The following is a 16,332-nucleotide window of genomic DNA, read 5'->3' as shown; positions in this document are numbered from 1 at the left end:
ACAGTGCTGCTGCCAGTGTTTTGCTTTTCCAGAGTCCTGGGCTGGGATCATTAAGCCTACGTTGTGAATTGTAGATTGTACTCTACTTGGGGGGTATAAGGGGGGGCCCATCACTAATTCACTGTTTTCGAAGTTTCAATTATTATTTTTTGCTTATTGAATAGAAAATCAACCCTCTTTTGTAACAGGCAATCTTCGAAGATAAAAGGTGGCGGATAACATTTCTTGATTTTGAGTTTAGTTTTCTTATTTGTTTTTGAATTGGTCTAATCCCAAAACAAAAAACAAATCTGCAAAACAAGAACTGTAAAGTGCAGTTACTGAATCAGGGGGCGGGGGGTGAGATCTGCCATAAGTAAGACTGCTGGGGCCTTGACACAACACCAAGAATTTACTACCCAGCATGCGAGGAGGAGGAGCCCCGTCCCTGCTTCCATTCGGTTTGATTAATTATTCATGTCTGATGTTACAAAAGCGCTATTGGATCAGGTGAGTGGCAGCTGTTAAAGACACAAAAGGTAAGCACTGAGCCCTGGGGGCCTGTTTGACACTGTGTCCCTTTCAGCCCTTGTGAGATCACTCGTGTTCTGCTTGGAGTCTGTTGCTGTTATGAAATTGGCCTGACTTGCCTGTAATCAATCGCCTGGTTTCTTTTCTTTTGGAGTTATTTGGCTTCCAGTGCAGGATTCCCATATTTGCAAGCACGCAGCAGGCAGGTGGATTCCTGTCTCTTTAAGAGTGCATTCAATCTCTAGGCTAACCTATATCCCAGCCTGTCTGCTGGATCCCAGGGGAGCCTGTCTGGCTGCAGTCTCACAGCCTGGCAGTGCTGTTACAGCCAACAATAACAGAGCTGGGGAGGTAGGGAATGTGGACAGGAAACCAATCTTTCACATCGTGTTCTCCTTTAACCACGACACAGGCACGTTTATGCTGAGGGCTCCGGATATCACAGACCCATTCTCACGGGACCCCCGGGCCCCGCTGAGGTCCCAGTCAATCCCTGGGTGAGAGCATCGAGGACCGGTCAAAGCCGGGGCAGGCCTAGGAGCAGCCAGCAGGTCCATTCATGTCCTTGGTTATTGTATGAAGCTGACTAGCTCTTTATTCTAAGTGGTCTGGTTCAAAGCGATGACATAATCTGACGTTAGATGTTAGAATTGCAAAACAAAATCATTGAAGTTAACTGTTAACTAATACTACGTTGCTGGACCAAGGACACACAAGGACACTCTGCTCAAACCACTAGACTACACTGCCTTCCTCCCAGTCCCTCACCTCACAGACACATTGTAAAATCCACTTCCACCTGATTGGTCCATAAAAGGTATACAGATCTAAAGTTTGTCTTCCTTTACATCTCTGGGCCTTCTACCAAACAAACTCACATTAAGCAATACCATTATCAGCCAGCAGGGTGAGCCCTTGTCTTATACAGCTCAGCCTGAATTCTGTGTTTCTTTGTTACTTCCCCCCCTGTAATGGTTAGGTCATCCAGTAACTACGTTATGGTATTGCTGTGCATAACCCCAGATTGGTAGGAAGGCATATAGTCGTCAATTGCTGTAAATCCTTTTGGACTTTTCCAGAGGCAGAATTGGCACCAGGGCTGTTATAGATCCTCCATGGTTCTCCTTATGCTATTATACTGGAGTGATTAAAAATAAGAAAAATATGAGTAAGTGCATTTAAAGATGCATCCTGTAATATTCGCTTGTATTTGAAGTGTTGACAGGCAATATAGTGTTACATACTGAGACTGAACAGAGGTCTTCTGCATGCACAGCGGCTCTTGAGAACATTTGAACTCACAATCCCCCAGCTCCAAAAACCTACAGTCTTTTCAGCCATTGAGACGCTTTGACCCCCAAGATACTGACCTAGGAAGTGAAGTAATGACAGATTTCCTGGAAAGATAAACAACTGAGAACTCTCTTTAATCGGGATCAGATTTCGCGTTTTAAAATGAAAAATGCTTCAAGCAGGAAAGGAGACCCATGTAATGGCAGACTCCCTGCCTGGGTTGTAGGGCCTTTTTTGGGGGTAGCAGCTGGTCCAGCTGTTGGCCTTGCGGTTCTCAAGCTGCAGGGGGAGTGACTCTTGCAGGCAGCAAGGTGTGTGTGTGGTCTGTAGAGAGCACTGGGACAGCTGATATCTGTGCATTATTAACAGGCCTCTTCTCTCACAGCTCCCCATTCAAAAAAATGCTCATTAACAGGCCCTTGCAAAGCCAAATGTATCCTTGCTTTACATCAGCTATAATGTCAATTACTGTATGTGTATTGCCAGACTACAATGAGTTAAGTGTAGTGTGTTGTTTCTTCAGTCACACTTTCAAATAAGTGCCTGGTGTGAATCAATAAAGGGTTAATACTGTGGGGATGGGGGGCACATTTGAAGAGTTGAAAGTGTTAACTGATTTATTTGCATTGAATATACAATTAAGGACTATGTCATTCTCAATGGACATACACTATTTTTCTTTTGCATAACTAGTATGTTGTCCATTCATATTTGTGTTAGGGTAGGGTTGCATCAGTTATCCTGCAGTAAAAAACTGTAGCCAAACACACAGTCTTTTCTGTGTTAGATAGATAATGCCCTGTTGCACTGGGCAACACGAGGGATTGGATACTGAGATCATCAAACAAGCTCGTTCCTCACGAGATTCTCTGTTCTCTTTGAAGGACCTGTGAAAACAAGTAAAGACTGATAGAAACGTGAGGGCCAGCCCAGCCTGTCAGAAGCAGGGACCCGGTTATAATAAAGCTGTCCTCTTAATCCATGGCTTGTTTTACGACACTGTAGCCTTGAAATAAGGAAGGAGAGGAGAGGGGTCTTTGGAATATTGTAGCAGTAAGCCTCTGGGTCTTAAATCAAAGCCCAGGAGGCTGGGAAGTTTTGAAATTGATTTAGACAATCCAATTTCAAAACGTTTGGCCATAGCAGTACATGACAACAGTAAATGCAATGACAGTATTTAGATCAGGGCTGTGCACCTCTGGTCCTCAGGGCAATCCCATTCCAGGTTTAATAGATGCACTTTCAAAACGAACCGAATTAGACCCCTGAAGGAGGTTTAGACATTTCTGTAACAATAGTGAAGGCGATTCTTAGGAATGCTCCAGTTTCTCACCCTCTGATTTGGACAGTTCAATTTCAAGGTAGAGTGTGTGCTGAAAACTGACGAAATCCTTCTTCAGAAGAAGAAAATGGCAACATGCCTGTCGTTTCTGCAGTGTGCCAGGGTAAAATTATAGCAAAGCACAGCAAAGCAAGGGCAAGCAAGGTACCAGGCTTGGTAAAGGTTGACGGTCCGCAGATTTTTAAATGAAGGAATGATTAACGAGGCTCAAGCCCAACGCGTCCTTCCAATCACACAGCCCAAGGTGTCGAGTTTACTCAAGCGTGCAAAACGATTCTCTGCTGTCTGTTTGTGTTATGGTTTACTCGCCGTCTGTAAACATTTGCAAACCTTTTTCAAAGTGTTTGCAGCACAGCAAACACTGTAAACGGTATTGTCCTCCACTGTTGATTAACACATAGGTATCATCAATGCACATTGTGAGCCTGCAAACTCCGGACAGCAGCGTTTACAACATGTGCAGCCCATGATCTGTAAAGGCAGAACAATACCTAGAGCATGTGTTTAATTGCACTTATAAAAAACAGCCTCAATGAATATCACAATATAATAAAACATTCTGGAATGCTACCGCTCTTCCATAAATTAATGTTTGGAATTTTATTTATAAAATGCTGATTTTTAGCAGCTATAGCGTTGATCTGTCCTAAATCTCTTTGAGTTTTAATTGTTAATAGCATAATGGATTGCAGTGTGTTTGACAGGGCGCACTTCAGAACTAGCAGTAATGGGGAACTCATTTTCTGCGCCGAAACTTTAAAAACACTACAGGGGTATATAGCCATATGTTATCTTTGTAGTGTCATAAAATGTGCAGCAACAAGAACAATATTTTCATAACCTTCTGTTATAAAAGTTTATAGTAATTCCCCACGTGGAAAATGCAAAACACAACCAAATAATGTGTGTTTATTAGCTGGTTTTTATTTTTTTTTTTTTTTTTTTAACAACCATACAAAAACTTTCCAAATATAACACATTGGGTCAGCAATATTAATATCTGACATGGTCCTTTCCAGCAACAGATTTGTGTTTGGTGTTTAAACTAGGCAATCGAATAACTTAAAGCTGTTTAAATGACATTGTGTTATCATTTTTTATGCTGCCACTTAGTTACTTTTCAAGTTGTCGCTGTTTTAAGAATCCGATTCACAGTCTGCATCGTGTTTGACCTGTTGTCTGGGGCTCTGCTAAGACTAAGTAAAAGCTTGGGGATAAAAGTCAGCTTTCTCCCAAAAGTGAAAACGGATTTTGTGAGCCCCAATCCCTGGCTCCTGGACTTGCAATCCTCGTGCACCCATTCTTCAGGATCCCTGTTTGTTTAAACCAAATGGAGGCCTTGTTTTCACACAATGGGGTAGAGCGTTGTGTGGTCCTTCAATCCAAGCATGATGAGAATGATGCTGGCTGAGCGCTTGCTTAGTAATTAATAGACAGAGCGCTGATCGTGTCTGTTTGCATGCCCCTCAGTCTACTTGTCACACTCCACACATGCTGAACACAATAACTGCAGACCTTTCTGATGTCATAGTTTAATGACCTGTTGATTAATACCAAATGTTTTTGGAATGTGGAAACATTTTAAAGAGAGCTTTATACATGAATGGGCCTTTGAAATATAATAGAGGTAGTGTTGTAGCAGTAAGCCCAGGGGTCTTAAATCAATGAGACAGGGAAGACCAATCCAAACAGAGAGTGAATTAACTAGCATATTAACTTGTATGTGACTAAGTTTCTTTTACGTTCCAGTGAACATCTTTGGATTGAATGTTAATAGAGGCCTGTGATTGACTCCGAGTCTCGGAGGGGCACGCACAGACAGGGGTGCCATGACAAATATTGACACAAGTGCATCCTGTTCACATGGGGTCCAGGTGACACCTCTGCCTCGCTGACCAACAGCTGCAACAAACCTGGCCATCTCAGACACCAGGAGCCCCTCTCGTTTACGGAGGGATCGCTCCGCTCCACACACATCACAGGAGACACTTCAAAGAGGCCAGGAGGGATTCAGACAAGTGACACCCAACTGCAGCAAGGAACCAACAAGATCACACCTGTTAATCTAAAACAAACAGGGGAGCCGAGAGGGAGAGAAAGACGGAGAGCACAAGAGCTTGCTTTCTTTCTTTCTTTCTACAGAGAGTCCCATAAGCCAGGAATCACAGTCATAACTGATTAAATTGGTCCTGCTCTCTCTATTTCAGGTGTGAAATGTCTTTAAGCAGAGAGGAACGAGTTCAGATCATTTTAATGTGTGGTGCAGATAGTCAACAGGGTGTGGCCATCTGGTTTAACAGAGAACATCCTGATCGGCATCATGTGACATGTGGCTTACGATGCTTGACTTATGGGACACCCATGGAGAAGAGAGATTTTGTCTTTTTGGTAGATGATTCTAGATGTTTATCTGTACCAATACATGTTTTTAAAAAATACTAGGTCTGCACACAATCCAATATAATAACCCATAAATCAGTTCATTGGTCAAATGTTTTATGAAATCAAGGGTTTTTTGTGTGTGAAGGTATACCAACATACAGAGAGAGGGACTGCACCCAGGTCTTGTTCCCTGTTTCTTTCAGGAGGAGCTGTAATGACAGCTGAAGGTCTGCTGGCCACCCAGAAGCAACTGTGAGATACAATGTGTGTGTCTGTATGAGATACAGTGTATGTGTCTGTATGAGGTACAGTGTGTGTCTGTATGAGATACAGTGTATGTGTCTGTATGAGGCACAGTGTCTCCCAATACCACCCTACTCTGCAACATTGACCCACCAACCAGGCCCAGCTCCGCCCTCCTCTGAAGTTCTGATGAGGTCACAGTCCAATTTCTGTGTGGGAGCAGTTTTCTCCTCTGGGAGAGAGGCTGGGCCCTGTTTACAGAGGGGGGTGGGGGGTGGGTATCCTTTCTCAGGGCTGTAATCTGATGGAGGTTTGGCATGGGCAAGTGGGGCAAAGGTCGTAAGGTCGCAGTTCACAGTCTGTTGGAGGGTCTTGGATATGCAGCAGAGAGCAGGGCAGCCAATGAAAGCTCTGGTCCAGTTTAAGAGCTGCTGTCAGGATCAAGGCATCCAGTCCAGGAAGGGCGGGGGTTTAGTCACCACAAAAAAGCCTTTCATTACGTGGCTGTAGGAGGCCAAGCAGGTTTATTTATTATATTTTTCTTTTTAGTAGGTCAAGCTTGTTTCAATTTTCCCCTTCAGTGACTCATTATCTGAAAATAAAATGTACTTTTTAAAGTTAAAATGGCAGGCAGTTGAACTCGTGCACTGTACAGTACAGTAGAAGGCACAAGTCTCAATAGTCGTCTGCTTCAGTTAGTTCCTTATAGTTTTAGCTTAGCACTATGAATAAAAGCATATCATCCCATTTGTACAACAAATTCCTATAAATAATAATAATAATAATAATAATAATAATAATAATAATAATAATAATTTGGATATGACTATAAATAGGAACAATAATATGAATAATGTTGTAAATACATATATGCTCATGGTTGAATACCAGGAAGGGGTTGACACCCTACCATATATAGCATTTCTATCTTAATCCCAGTACATAAAGGGAGGCCTTACAGAGAATTGTTGGGGGTGTGTGTGTGTGTGTGTGTGTTTGTGTGTGTATATACATAAATTTCTGTGGCTAATTTGACAAGGAAATAAAGTTATATGCAATTTAAATTTATAAGGTCGCAAAATTGCTTTTCATTCCCCCTGCAAGAATAGCTTACCCTCCACTGTGCAGAATCTCTTGACCTCATTAGCACATGGCAATGTGCCAACAGCTCAGGCCATTTCATTTACACATGGGAGGATGTTAAATCATTTCCATGTAAAAACAAAACTCTGCCAAAACATTGCATTGAACAAGCAGGCTTTCTAAACCAATCACTTGTCTGGAATCATGGGAGACACAGCGACTGGAACGGCGTTCCGTGACACACTCTTCTTTAATGACTCAACAGCTTAGCCTGGCGCTTTTCTTTTGCATGAAATAATTATGAAAATGAAAAAAGCCCCCCTTGTTACCGTTTCAGCTGATCTCCTGGACGAATGATGAACGTAGACAATTCAGACCTGCCTGAGTCTGACACTTCCTTGGATAAATTCATTCATAAAGCTTTCCATTAATGTGGACATCACAGGAAAGGAGATGTTGCATTTTGCCATGACAACCCTGCAGAACATGGGGGTCCAAAGCTGGTTCCACTCAGTGGTGTAACCAAGCTGGAATACGCCGGAACGCCATTCCAGTACTATTTCCTATAGGCGGCAGTGCAGTAGTCGAGACGCATAATAGGCAAGTAAAGTCACATGACTCACATCTCCCACACGACTGTCTGATTCGGACAGGAGTCCTCTTGACGCAATGAAAAGAGCATTAGGAACTTCTATTACAAAATACTTGTAGAAATTAGATAAACGTATTACCTATTACTGTATATGTGTTACTAGAAGTCCTGTATACAAATAAAATGTGAATTTGTATAAAGGTTCTTGTTTAAGAAAATCTATATTTTAGTAGCGTTCCGGTAGCTTCAGATTTAAGACTACACCTCCAGCCCTGAAGTACTTAATTATATCATTTTACCTGTTAAATCTGAATTGGAATGGCTCTCCAGGACTGTGATTGGACAGTCTTGCTGTAGAATTTTCCCCCAAATGAATTAATTCCAGACATCGTCTGACTCGCATGTCTGTCAGACGGAAACACCTGGAGTTCCATTTCAGAGACTGTGCTGGAGCCGGTACTGCGATGGCCCAGTGAAAACCGTTCAGGGTCTGACTGACATTCTCCATAAAGCAATGCCCCCCTCTGAAACACGATCCTCACTTCAGCAAGCAGTGTGTGGATACCTCTGCTCTGCCATTATGAGTCACTCCGTCTGTGCTGTTAACCCCTAAGAGTTATCCACGTCCACAAAGGTACTACAAAGGCACTGCAGTACACCAGCAGTGGCCACTCAGTCATGCCCAAGCAGTTAAGGAAGTATATAGTATATTTATTTTTATAAAAACCCCTTCACTCCTATAAATATGTAAAGTATTTAAACTATACACATGCCTAGATCATTTCTGTGAAATGTATGCAAGCACACATGCAACACATACACACACAGATCAATGCCCTTTTTACATAGAAACAAACATGACCTCAATTATTCTAGAAAGCAAAGCTATTTTATATCTTTAACCCTTACAGCATAGGGTCACAGTTCCCCACACAGTGACCCCCTATTCTGGGCAGGGAGGTGAGAGATCCTGGGCCACTTTACAGAACAATCTCCTGATTTAGATTCTTATCTAATCTGGAATCACCGAGATAGGGATTGTCCTAATTTAGAATTTCTAAACCACCAATGTCAAGAATGTCTTAAGTGGCTATTCTTCCGCTACCTTAGATAGTGTATCCCGCTATCCCATTATTCTTTACTGACTGCTTCTGTAGTGCAGATTAGTGTTATTGGGACCCTATGGCATTACTGCAACACATCCATTAAGATCCCTCTTATAGGACCAAGTGGGGTCAATCAATTGACCTAAATGCTGGCCGATCTGTTCAAATAATAATGCACCTCTATTAAAATAAGCTGTGCATAGTAGTCTTTCAGCTTATTTCTGTCAATAAAAATATGAAAAAAAAAAAACTTGTGAAGGCTCACATTTTAATATTTAATATTTTATGTTCAAGGCGTATCATAAAGATTTAAACCCACTGAGTATTTTCAATGTATTGCAGTGGCTCTACAGTAATCTCCATAACTAGCATATTTAAACCCTTTCATAGAAATCATGCACAACAAAACTATCCAGATATGCGATATTTGTTATTACAAGGGGAAATACCAACACAAGCTAAATCTTTATTCGTGTATTCCAATGCAAAGCCATTGCCAAAAATAATACATATCTAAATCATAACAGACTGTTGCTGGATGTGGATGCAAATATAATTATAAAGTACTGGCAGCTAGCCCAGATGCATACAACAATGACAAATGCGATATTTACATTAGAGGAGTATACAATACAAGTGTGACTGATTCTTATGGGATGTCTCTCCTCTTGTTAGCACTTTGGGTGGGCACTCTTTCCGTCACCCAAAGTGCCGGCATGTGGTCCATTGTCATAAACTGCAAAGTTAAGGCATTGCTGACCAATATTCAAGTTCAAGCATTGTTTGGTAAAACACTAGGTGATTTGTACGTTGTGTGTGTGGGTGTGTGTGCTGGAGGAGGGTGCATTTCTAAGCAGGACTCCCCCTCTCCCTCCCCTTTCCCCTAGCCCATGCACACGTACAGTAGTAGAGATGGGACGGGGGTGCCTCATTCAATTTCTAAAACAAGCAGATGGCTTTGCTACAGTTTAGGCAAGCGCTACATCTTCTTGTTAGACTCCGATCTGACTGTATGTATTAAATTCCTGCTGTTTCTAGGATTCCCCCCCCCCCCCCCCCCCCCCCCCCCCCCCCCCCCCCCCCCCCCCCCCCCCCCCCCCCCCCCCCCACCCCCACTCCCCCCCCCCCCCCCGGGACGCAATGTTTGATGTAGTTTTTTAAAAAGAAAGGCACAGCACATCTGAAAGCCATCAGTGAACGCGAGCTGCTAGTCAGTGGGATATTCTTCCAGCTTTCTTGGAATCCTGTTACGTTAGCCTGTTGTTTTTCTTTTTTTAAGTATTATTTTTTTTAACAGTTAGAAGAACTCTGGAATTTCTGAATCCCATTCCAGGAATCCATTCGGTACTATTGCATGCCCCAGTGTTCCTTTCCCCAACACCTCTGATTTAGAGAGCAACTTGCTTTACAGCACTAGCTTTCCTTAGCTTGTTCTTAATGTTGATTTCCAGTCATCCAGAAAACCCTCCATCGCTGAATAAACAGAAGCACTGAAGCATCTCCCCTCCATGCATCTAATGTTTGCATTAGTATACCATAGGATAAAAGCATGGCACTGTCACATATAATAAAATGATATATGGTATAGTTAAACACATTAAAGACAGGGGTAAGGATCTGAAAGAACAGAGGCATCTCAACTAATATATTCTTGTTGTTTAGAATCGCTGTGTTTCACATCCTTGTGACTTCTAAAAACTCTTTTCAAAGTTTAAAGCACTCATGTGGCCCCGATAGAACTGAGTTCAGCTGGTACACCAGATTGTCACTGTAAATGTGCCCCCCTGCAATACATAATAAAAAAATACCACGTGGAACAAATGTGGGGGCAGAGTGTTGCAGGGGGACAAGTTAATGGTTACACTCAGGTGTACCGGCAGTACTTAGAGATAAAAAAAAATCTATAGAGGCTGCAGGGGAGCCTTAACCAGAAAAGGGCATAGAAAGAACGCATTAGCTAAGATAACTGTGTTCTTTCAGACTCTTTAAATGCACACTATTCTATTGTTTTCCTGCTAGCGTTCTGTAAATATAAAGATTTAAATAACCGTTCATGTTCTTCTGACTACACAAAGGAGGTCTGTTTTTAGTTGGTATTGCGCAGCAGTAATTGGACGATCATTGTCGTATTTCTAAATGTTTCCGTGTTTTCTCTGCTCAATGCACTCCAGTCCCAGTCCCAGAGCAATAGATAGGAGGGTCGATTTTGTACCCTGGATAAAAGTAAAACTGTGGAATGGCTTCCCCAAGTCCCGGAAGATCCCCAGAACTCACAGTGAAGGATTTGAAGATGTCTCTTACTGACTGAGAAGCACAGAGGAGTCATTAGCACACTGAAGTGAAGTCACATGAACTTTGACACATTTTCCATTTTGCTTTAAGAACTGCTCTAGCTGCAAGTTCATTTGCATTTAGTTTGGTGTGCAAGCCACGGGACTTTTTATTGGCGCGCTGTTAGTGAAGGGTTTTTTTTTTGTGAGGATTTTGCTAAATATTCAGTTTTGAAATGGTGTTTGCCTTACAGTGCAAACTATTTCAATGTGGTCTTGAAAGCTTGTGTTTAGTTATCACAACTGACTTTTAGCCAGCTGGCAAATTCAATACATTACAGGAGACTCGGTTATTAAAGATAGAACTGATCTTTGGAAAAGCAGAGTGCTTAATCTGTGGTTAGAATAATCCCTGCCCCGGCTGTCTTGAACTGTAATGAAAACCTTCAGGCCGTCTGGGATAAGGGTAGGAAGAAGGGAGCTTAGCTTTCATGACTAAGGTGGTTTTCTAAGAGTGATTATCTGAAAATGTCCTCTCCCAACTCCACAAAGGGAATTACAAACTTTCACCGTGATTTATAGTTACCGTATGCTTTTAGTTTTTTTTTTTTTTCGTGCTGCCTTTGAGAGACATATCCTTTTTCTGTATTTCCTTTGCTCTAACAAGAGGACCTCACTAGTGCATCAGCTCTAATCACAGTGTCAGTTCCCAGTCCCTCGGCTTTCACGACTAACCCACCCTGGACCTCAGTTCCTCAGCTCTAACCAGGACGTCACACAGTCTGAGCAGAAGGAAAGCGTGTCTGTGATGGTTACTGTCTTACACAGCTGATTATGGGTCTCATGCTCTCCCCAAAGTGATTCCCGATTGAATTGTGTTTTACACTTTGTCGCCTTGCGACTCCCATTTCAGGGAGCGCTTTCATCATGTCTAAACACGCTGTTAGAATGCTCTCACTGAGACATCTTTATAAGGGAAAGCACCCCAAGATACCATACTTTCAGATCATTAGAAGAGGATCAGAAGTACTCAGGAGAATTCCCTGAAGGAATGAAGTTCAATTTGCAAGGAAAGAGTTTTGGGACCCAGTTTAGCCTGTGGGGCTCGTAACAACTGGAGAAGCATTTGTCAGTCAGCAAATGGATCAGTAATTTTACAACTTCACTGGATGTGTATTCCTGTTTTATAATACACACTTACTGCTGGGTTCCCATTTTAAGCACCTTGTATAGTTTCCTTATAACTTTAAAACAGGAGTGTATAATGTTACTATTGGAGAATACTAAGCATTGTTAAGCCCTCCTCCCTACCCCTCTCTCTCTCTCTCTCTCTCTCTCTCTCTTTCCCTCATCCTGTGCCATAATGTTGTAGAGATATGATCTGTTGCTATTGTGAGATGGATTTTAACGGCTACCCAGCAAGGAGTCAGTGAAATGGCACCTCCTTAGGGACATTTTAGCATATGCTTGAAATGTTCAGGCCTTGTGGAATATGTACAGATTAAAAAAATAATAATAATAATAATATTGTTGCTGATTTACGTTCATTTCTTTCCCTGCACTTTTCACAATATCAAAAGATCTCATTGCTTCCAGAAAATCACTACAATACTAAGATTTTATAAAGCCACATGTTTTTGGTCAGCAGAGAACAACCATTTCCCTGTTCCGATTTAAAAAAAAACTATATTTTATATGAAATAATAACAGATGACTTAGGTTGTCTTTTATTGAGTGAATAATAAAAAAAAAATTGTAAAAAACTTTAGTTTTTAGTGTCTCTAAAACCCTTGCTTTTTATTTCCCACTGATAATAGAATCCAAGACAACTCCTGCAGCAGGCATCACAACCTATATACCCGAGCTATGCCCACGGCACTGGGTGTTGCTGTTGTTATAAACTGGAGCGTCAGTCTGAGTGAATAAGGTACTTGATTGGCTGTGATTGAAAGCTGATTGGAGTTCTGGAACTGATGGCCCAAATGCCCTTCACTCATTCTTAAATTTGTATATGTTCTTACTACAGAAGCCTTTGACACCTTGATATTGAGACAGCTGTGAACACAACCTTACGAGACTATGGTAACTTGCAATGCTCTCGCACACTTAAGGGCCGCAGTGAGTGATTTATATCTTGGAAAGGGCCGACGCACTTTAATTTAAAAACTATTTTCTCTTTTATAAAACCTTCACAGGCCAATACAAAGAGCAGAGAGAGAGAGAGAGAGAGAGAGAGAGAGAGAGAGAGAGAGAGAGAGAGAGAGAGAGAGAGAGAGAGAGAGAGAGAGAGAGAGAATTCAACTCCCTCACGGGTCCCAGTGGAACACAGCAGTGTGTTAACAGCAATGCGTTGGTATGCTAGAGGTTTGCAGAAAATGTGTTTCTGTTTAAGGGGGGGGGTGAAGATTAACAATTGTAGCAACGTTCGCATTCATTTCTGCTGGACCAAGTGAAACAAATCAAAATGGTATGAGAATTTTTGAGCTACCAGAGATCTTTTTATTAATATTTCTGTGCTGCTTTCCAGTAAATGACCAACAAGCTGGAGTGAACTAACTTGCAAGACCCCTATAAAAGTATTTTCGCAGTATTTTTGAAGTTTTACCATGCGTTTACCAGTTTCCCATGATTTTTTTAAATATGCTTTACCATACCTCTTTGTGCTTTACAATGCTTACCATGCTTTCGCTGTGTTTTGTTACAGCTTGCTATGCTTTTACTGTGGGGATAGTTTATAAGGGGAGTGAGGTATCTACTTTGAGTTTGAATCCTTCAGTGCAGTAAAAGAATGGCACATTCTCCTCGCAGTCAGAAACACACAACAGAGACTATAAACACGGCAGGACCAATTACTGTATGAAGGTTGATTAGGTGAGTGTTCATATGAGTAATGGTTTTAATTTAGTTGCACAGACCCCTATTCATAAAACCTGTAACTCCTGCTTTGTTTAAAAGCTGCTTTTTAAAAGCCTGCTTTGCCGGATCGAATAAGAATTTGCTCAACTTTTTCTTGATTCTCTGGAGCTTATTATGATGCTTCAACATTCCTTATTTCTTAAGTTACAAAAGGCTGTTTTAAGTCTGCATTCTAGCTGAAGATTTTTTGTCGCTGTTTTGTTTTATATGCTTTGTTCAAGGCTGGCTATGTTTTAAAACACATTGTGATTCATTAAATCAAGTTTGCTTTAATTTAGTAGTTGCCACTTCATTTTGTAGGTTTCTTTCACATCATTTAAGGGTTTAGTGTGTATTTGTACAGCTGATGTAACCTGCTGCTTGTGTTTCCCCTGTGATCTCAATGAAAATGAGGTTTTGGTCTTGGTGAGTAATCATCCTGGTTCACGTTATTTAAATAAATACAATAATTCTAAATGAATCAGTCCGGGCTGTGTGGTGCAGCAGGCTACTTCACAAGACTCTCATTTACTTGACATGTCTCTGCAGGCCTGGGGTCAGGTCATAAGTGAAATTAGTTTTGTACTCTTAACTTCCTTTATAAAAGTTTCCCATAGCAAAAGCATAGCAAAGTGTGACAAGGCACAGTAAAAACATGGTAAAGCACAGGAAAGCACTGCAATACCCAAAGAGGTTAATTAAAAACATGGCAAACCATGGTAGAGTAAGGTAAATTCCTAATGTAACCATAGGATCAGCATGTGGAAACTGCAAAATAACTGTGCAAAAATAGCATGATGATATTTAAGGGTTAGCCCCAGTGGACATTAATCTATCACAAGACCACCAGACAATTCAGCATAATTGACAGGCTCTGTTGAGAGAGGCCCAGGATTGGTTTGGTTTGGCTGAAAACTTTTTTGTTCCATCCTGTCTGAATTCTTTCTTATATATATGCAGTACATTGCTTTTGTCTTTTCAACACACAGATGTCAGCAAATCATAATGCATTCCATCCATGTATTGTTCAGTGTTTTTTGTTTTTTTTTCATTTTTGGATTGCAGTTTGAATTTAATGCAAACCAAACTCAACTTGTCATTCTGGTCTTTTCAGCAAGGTTTGACTTGCATGCAAAGCCCACATTGCTTTGAGTCTTGAAGACGTGAATCTCTGTCTTTCTGAGCGGCCTTTAGTTTAACATTCTGGAAGGGATGTGCTTCCCTGTAGCACAGGGTGGCTCCACCAGCTTCAGAACCAGGGCTAAAAGTTGACAGTTCCCAGGACACCACCTTATCTACTTTCTAACAGTGCCAGTGGAAGCGTATTGTCTACAGAGCAGGCAGGAACTTGGTTTAAGGTCTCATCCAAGTGGCACCACAGTGCCCCCTACTCCATGCTGGAGCACTAGGCGAGCTCTGGTCCAGTGGGGAGATCGCCCCCTACTGAACCACAAACAAAACTAATCTACAACTTTGGCCAAAAGTTTTGCATCATCCTACAGAATGAACTAATTTCGCTCTATAAAGTCCAATAAAACCTGCTGAATAATGTTACGTTAACATATTGAATCACATACTGCTTTGTAGTTTTCCAAACTAAAAAACTGAAAATTGTGACAGTTCAAAATCTACCATGAAATATAGTACTGCTACCATGGGTTCCGGTAGACTTTTGCGATCTCATTTTGCAGTTTTTTTGATGACAGGGTATTAGATAAAGGATCTAAATGGTGTTCATATAGTTTTTTCTTTCTTTTTCTATGACTCAATCCTAAAATTCTAGATGATGCTAAACTTTTGGCCATAGCTGTAAACCACAGCAACTAGTATTCTGAGGTATTGATCAAGCCCAGCCTTGCTTATCTTTTGAGATTTTATAAGAAATGTTTGCATGCCCTTTTGCTGTCCTGATAAAAGCAGGGACCTTCAGCAGCAAACAGGTAATAGAATCAGGCTGTATAAGGATGTCCGGCTTATCCAGAGATCCAGACCCCCTTTTGAAGCCAGAAATGGATTTGTAACCAGGAGGTCTCTGGTTCAAATCCCAGCTCAGCCACTGACTCACTATGCCACCCTGAGCAAGTCACGTAACCTCCTTGTTCTCCCTCATTGTTGTAAGTGACTCTGCAACTGATGCATAGTTCACACACCCTAGTCTCGTGTCTTGTAAAGCGCTTTGTGATGGTGGTCAACTATGAAAGGCGCTATATAAAAAAAGAAAGATTATATACATCCAGAATCTGTCCAAGTGGACTGGGATGATCGCTATGGTAATGCTCTGTCGTTCTCACGACTCTCTGCACAGCCAGTTCAATAAAAGTCATCACCGCTTTCCAAACAAGAACATGAAGGGCTGTCAATGTTTAGCCCCCATATTTGCAATGTCATCATTTCCTCTCACAGACCACTAACTGCAGTAACAGCGATCTCTGAGCACAGTGTTCTGAGCCGGCCGGACTGGGTCCTGATGCAGAATTCTAGCAGAGCAAACCCCAGCCACAGTAACTGTTATGCACAGGCTAGTAATGCCCCAATTCAGAAATATATGTAGTGCAACTATCTTTGTAAGAACATATAGAAAAAGGAGTCCATCGACCACACCATTTTGGAAAAAAA

The sequence above is a fragment of the Polyodon spathula genome, chromosome 27 (assembly GCF_017654505.1).
Source record: "Polyodon spathula isolate WHYD16114869_AA chromosome 27, ASM1765450v1, whole genome shotgun sequence".
Classification (NCBI taxonomy): domain Eukaryota; kingdom Metazoa; phylum Chordata; class Actinopteri; order Acipenseriformes; family Polyodontidae; genus Polyodon; species Polyodon spathula.
The sequence above is the reverse complement of the archived record's forward strand: the minus strand, read 5'-3'. Positions refer to the sequence as shown.